General features: G+C 41.6%; 1 pseudogene; it reads left to right on the top strand.

Annotated features, from left to right (window-relative positions):
* Positions 1–447: 447 nt before the first annotated feature.
* On the top strand, positions 448–1841 carry LOC113896618 (annotated as a pseudogene).
* The last annotated feature ends 4582 nt before the right edge of the window (positions 1842–6423 follow it).

Below are 6423 nucleotides of genomic sequence, written 5' to 3'. Positions count from 1 at the left end.
TGTTCTTTACTTCCCACATCCTGCTCCAGAATCCCTCGAATTCTCACTTTCTCCATCAGCTTCTGTTTCCACCCAGATGTTACATGTGCCAGACCCCTTTCTACAGCAATGGCCCTTACAGGTCTTGAGTTAATTTAAAATAATACAAGGAAAGATCTGGTTTCCCTGGTGGCTCAGCGGTGAAGAATCCACCTGAGATGCAGGAAATGCAGAAGACAAGGGTTTGATCCCTGGGTCAGGAAGATCCCCTGGAGAAGGAAATGGCAAACCACTATAGTATTCTTGCCTGGACAATCCCACGGACAGAGAGAGCCTGGTGGACTATAATCCGTTGGGTTGCAAAGGGTCAGACACAACTGAGCGCGCGCACACACACACACACACACACACACATATTTCATTGATTTCATGTTGCTGTTAATGGAAATAAGGCATGACATCCCAAAAGAGAAACAAAAATCAAAAATACTCATAGCCTCAGTTGAATCCAGTGACTACATGGTCTCAGGTATGACCTGGCCCCACAACAGAAGAATTTGAGCTTATTGTCAAAATCCACTATACACAATCACCTAAGTGACTTTACTAAAGCACAATCTGACAGTGTCACTTCTCTGCCTTCACTAACTTCAGCGAACCCCCATTGCCCACAGAACGAAATCTAAATGACAGAGCCCTGCCTCTCTTTCTAGCCACATCTCCTACCATCCCCCACCTCAGATTTCATGCCCCAGCCATACTTTTGAACACACAATATTCTCCTTAAGGATTCTATATCGAGTGGTCCCTCTGCTTGAAACTGTCTTTCTTCCTTCCATCTTTGCCTGGAAAGGTCCTGGAAAATTTCTACTCACCCTGCAGATCTCCAATATCACTTCACTTCGTCCCTCTGGGCCGGAGTGGGTGTCAGCATGGCGGCGGCCTTGGCTCGGCTCGGACTCTGCTCGGTCAAGCAGGTTCGGGTTCAGTTCTGTTCCTTCAAGAAGAACTTGGAATCGACGAAGACCTTCCACCAGGCAGTGAGCAGCGAGAAAGTTCGCTGTACGAACCTCAACTGCTCAGTGATTGTAGAAATGAGGCACAAGGGATCCGAGCCTTGCGTGGACGTGCTGTTCGGAGACGGGCATTGTTGATCATGCGCAGCGCGCACCTCACCGCCCACACCGCCCAGGAAATGCTCACGGCCTTCGCCTCCCACATCCAGGCCAAAGGCGCGGCAGGAAGCAGGGACAAGCCAAGCGCCAGTACCAGGCGCTGACAGCACAGAAGAAACCAACAGATTTTAACCTAAGACTGCTATGGACACTTATTTAAGAAGAACTCAATTACTCAAATCACTATCTGGAGGGCCAGGGAACGCCAAAAAATGGAAAGAGGCCTGTGACTGCTAACATAACCAGTGTTTCTGGGATGAGGAAAGATAGGAGGGGTGTGGACAAATGTGAATTTATTTCAGTTTCTTACCATCACTTACTGCTTAACCCTTTTGAATTTGGCTTCTCCCTCCACTACTCAAGGTACCTCTTACTCTTATTATAAACGCTGTTTTCTCAGTCCTCATCTTTCCATTTCCGTAGCATGTGCCACTCTTCATTCATTCCTTGTGGAACTTTTCTTCCTCTGGGGTCCTTTTTCTTCTCTTAACCATAAACATGTACTACTCTCCTTTGTCTTATTTTTGGGACATCTTGTCTTCTGTCATGACTTGAACTATCCTCTTGGGTTAAACCCTACATTTCTGTTTGGCTCTAATCTTAAATTCCGTGCTATGTAGTCAGGGTACCTACTACCAAATTTCTCCAAATTATAGCAACACTCTTTGTCCAAAATAAAACTGATAATCTTGCATACTGTCTATAACGACCCTTGAACAATGACAGGTTTGAATTGCAGGAGCCCTCTTACATGCCTATTTTTAAAATAAATACTACATTACTACATGCAAAAAAAGAAGTCCCTCTGGGTTTTCCATTCCCTATCCCACCACTGGGCTTAGATAAATCAGCCCTCCTGCTTACACCCACAAAGATCCACTTCCTTGGTTAAGTGCCTTACTTCCTATGTTGCAATTGCCTATTTCTTTATCAGTCTTTTTGACTGAAATATACACTCCTTAAAGACTGAGAATTCATTTTCTTCACTATTGTATCCCAAAACCTAACAGAGTACCTGACACATGGTAGTATCTCAGCAACCCACCTTTTGGGTTTTGGGTGAATGAACAACACGCTGGCCATCTATATAAGGTCAACCCCTATTCCCTCCCTCCCTCTCTTATCTGTGACCCAAATTAAAGCCCAGTACTTCTGGTTGTCCTTCCTGGTCCTGGAGCATTTTTAAAATTACAGCAACGTCCTTCCCATCCTAGACACTTCCACTTCCGGTCATTTGTTCTCCCTGGCTCTAGTAAAACTAGTGTTACTTAAATTTGACCAGTCTTCTCCTGCTACATCTGAAATCCTCTGAGCCAGATGTAGCAACTTCTTTTCACAACATTAAGACAGGCTACCAGGCCACAAAACAGATGACAATCCCTTTACACACTTCAGGGAGCAGCACCAAGGAAACAGCACTTGAGAAAGCCATTGACAGCCTGAATATTCACGGCATTCCTATAGACGCAGCACTTCTCTCCCTCTAGGAGTAAAGGCCCCAAAAGCACATCCGAGAATGTTCTGAACCTCCATAGGTGTGAACAAGCTCCACCTTTGCAACACAATCTAGATAAAACCAAATATAAAAGTCTGCACGATGGATGAAGCCAACGCCTCCTCCATGATTTCCCTTCTGGGAACTATGTGAAGTTCCTTATTGTCTCCACAACCATAAAGGATGAACTTGAAACTCAGATCCTTGCCTTGCCATCAGAAACATTCAAGTTTGGATCAGTCTTTCTAAGACCAGATCTTTGTGAACTATTAGAGACTTGTCACATATACAGAAGTATAACAGGGTTATTTCTGTCCATACAGGTACCTGGACTCTTTCACATTTCTCCTATTAAATCTCCCAGGATGGCAAAACTTTATCCACAAAGGGTCAAAGATATGTAACTCCCATCACATGGACCTAATTCCAGGAACTGGAAACATGGTTGTAAGGATGAAACTGACTTTGGGGGTTCCCCTTGGAAAGGGTCTTCCAGACTTACTAAAGGGCCATTAAGAGAAAGTTTCATCCCACCTCAGGGAAACCCAAGGACGTACTTGCAGTCAAGGGCTAGTCATGACTTCTTAGCTATATCCAAAAAGAATTTTTGTACTGTACCTGGATCTCCAGAAGCAATCTGTGACTGTCTGAGAGCTGGTAGGTACCATCTCTGAACTGCCTCCACTGTGGATCATCAGAGGACTATCAGATTTAGTAAATAAAAATATAGGACAGTTAAATTTGAACTTTAGAAAAAATCATTATTTTTAGTATAAGTACATCCTATGTACTATTTGGGGCATGTTGTTGTTTTTGTTGCTGTTGTTTAGTCACTAAGTTGTGTCTGACTTTTTGAGACCCCCATGGACTGTAGCCTGCCAGCCTCCTCTGTCCATGGGATTTCCCAGGCAAGAATGCTGGAGGGTGTTGCCATGCTACCTGCCCCAGGGGACCTTCCCAACCCAGGGACCAAACCTGCATCTCCTGCATTTTTCTTTACCACTGAGCCACCAGGGAACTTACCTTAAAAACATACTCATTGTTTTCCTGACATTCATATTTAACTAAACAGCCTATATTTTATCTGTCAACCCTACTCATCAGTAATGATGGAGGCTCATAAAGATCTGAGAGATGCCTCAGAGCATCCTTGACTATAATTAGACATCCTAAACAGTAAACATGAACTTTGCATGCCAATTTACTGGCTATGATGAAGTATATCTCAATTTTAGAGTTTTTTCCTACTTACCACTGTCACTATCTTCTTTATTTTAAAGAGATGTTTATTTTTTTCCCAAACTTGATAGTTCATTAAAAAGTATTTGAAAGTTCGTTAGACAAAGGGAAAACAACGTGATTCTAAAAAGTTAAGGAAAAGTATTGTGGAGATCAAAAAAGCAAAGCTTAGTAAGCAGACCTCTCTAAGGATATTTTTCATAACTTGATATCCTCCCACACCCTGAAAATATTATTGCATCAAGAATATAGAACTGCTTTCACAATATTGTAAAGTAATTATCCAATTAAAATAAACAAATTTTTAAAAAGACTGTAGAACTGCTAACCAAGTATATGGCATCCTTATGAGTCTATCAGACTGAAGATGCTGCTATACTAGCTGCCCCAGGGAGTTACAATGTGGAGGTCTGCTCTTTGGGACAGAAATGGTGAGTTTTGCTGTGGGCCTTTACCTTGGCCCGGGTAATACTACATTCCTAGTACCTGTCAACTTTAAACACTTTTCTACACACTTCCATTTTTCTATTACTATTTGGACTACACCTTAGACTTGACATTACATAAACTGAATTCAAGAACCTCTGTTTAAAAGCTGGTAGGAAATCTTGAATCTACAGCTTGCAGTCCCTGGCTTACTTTCATTTCAGGTGCATAAGGGTTTTTAAAAGTAGTCTGTTTAGTTACCTCATATCACAACTCTATGCCTGTGTAAGAAATATGAAAATGTAACATGGTATTTAAGTTTTAGTTGCATAATCATCAAGCATCCCAGAGGGAGGCAATAAAGCAAAATGATTATAGAGGCATGGATTTTGATTTGCTCCAGTGTTTTGGGCAAGTTACTTGGCCTCTGTATTTATCTGTCATAAGGGGGTTATAATTGTACCTAGTTCATGGGTATGTTGTAAAAAGTATATATAACATAGTCAGAAGATACAGATATTGTGTAAGCACTCCACAGACATTGACTATTAGCTATTGGAAATATTTTTCCGTGAAAAAAACTACTTAATCATTGAATGACTCAGTGGGAGTGAATGAATCATAGAATCACAGCATGTTGAAAGTGACCTAGTTCACACTCTTGTGAAAAAAAGAAAAAAGTGTGTATGTGCAGAAAATGACTGAAAGTTTATATAACAAATAGTTAATCATGTCAACTTGGAAGACTGGAATAAATCAGGAAAGGACCAAAGAAAAATTAGATGTGATTCAATTTCTTATCATTTGTGTTTTCACGCTGAGACTTTTAATACACTGTAAGTGCAATTTCTTTAATTTGGCAGGATAACTATTTCAAGTTTTCCTAATATGTCTGTATTGTAATTTCAGAATTGTTGGCATTCCTTGCCATCTTTGGATCTGCACCCATTTGAGTCAGCGGGCCATTCTGGACGGAGATGATAGAACAAAAGTAAAGCGAGAGAAAAGGAGTCTTTGAAACAGGAACAACTTACAACCAAACTTTGAGGAAAGAACTTGATGGAAAACAAAACCAACATTCCACCTTGTGATGAAAATAATTCCTCAGGCTGGATGGAGGGATGTTGGAGGTGACTGGACAAGGAAAACGACCAGGAAGAAACACACACACATGCAGAACAAGCATTCAGAGACCACTCTGCCTTTCTGACTCCGTACAAGCTGTGTCTCCAACACCCAATGATTCACTCATGGCTCCCCAGCAAGAGAGGTACCACAGGGATATCAACTTATTCTGAGTCCATTATGCCCAAACATTCATAAACGCTTGTCTAATTGTGAGGAATAAACTCTGAATATTTACAAGAAAGTTAGGAAATGAGACAAAGTTTATTTAAAGAGAAAAAAAAAAAAAGTTCAGGAAGGTAGGTGGTAGAGAGACAAGAAAAGGACCTTAAAAGATAGAAAGGATTTGCCAAAGAAGAGAAACAAAAAGAAATTATTTCTAATGGGTTAACCTACAGCTAGAAAGTTGCTTCCCTCATAGATCAGTCGGTGAAGAATCTGTCTACAATGCAGGAGACCCAGATTCTATCCCTGGGTTGGCAAGATCCCCGGGAGAAAGAAATGGTAACCCACTCCAGTATCCTTGCCTGGAAAAGCCCATGGACAGAGGAGGCTGGTGGGCTGCAGTCCATGGGGTCACGAAGAATCAAACCCGACTGAGCAACACACAACCCTGATAAGTGAAGACTATGGAATAAAGTAGATAAAATTGATCAGAAGCAGCTGAGAATAAGGGAAGAAGCATGACTACCTAATTATAAATTTGCTGCAGTGACGTTCTAGGGGGACACTAGGAAGGGGCAGTAAATGTTCAAGAGATGACAGTAGCACTTGGAAAGTTGTTTTGGGGGAAAATCAGTCTTAATCTGTATCTGAGGAGGGCACATATGAGCAAGCAATGAAAATCCCAAGTGCATACGTTTCCTTCACTGAGTAAACCCTGGTCAGCCTTGAGAACAAGCAGGACTTTGGAGATCCTTGAGGCACTGGACCTAGATTTTATTCATCAGGACTTAAGAAAACACTCTTAACTCAGGTCTCCTT

This window comes from Bos indicus x Bos taurus, chromosome 7 (assembly GCF_003369695.1).
Source record: "Bos indicus x Bos taurus breed Angus x Brahman F1 hybrid chromosome 7, Bos_hybrid_MaternalHap_v2.0, whole genome shotgun sequence".
Classification (NCBI taxonomy): Eukaryota; Metazoa; Chordata; class Mammalia; order Artiodactyla; family Bovidae; genus Bos; species Bos indicus x Bos taurus.
Note: the sequence above shows the minus strand (reverse complement) of the source record. Positions and strands in the feature narration are given on the sequence as shown.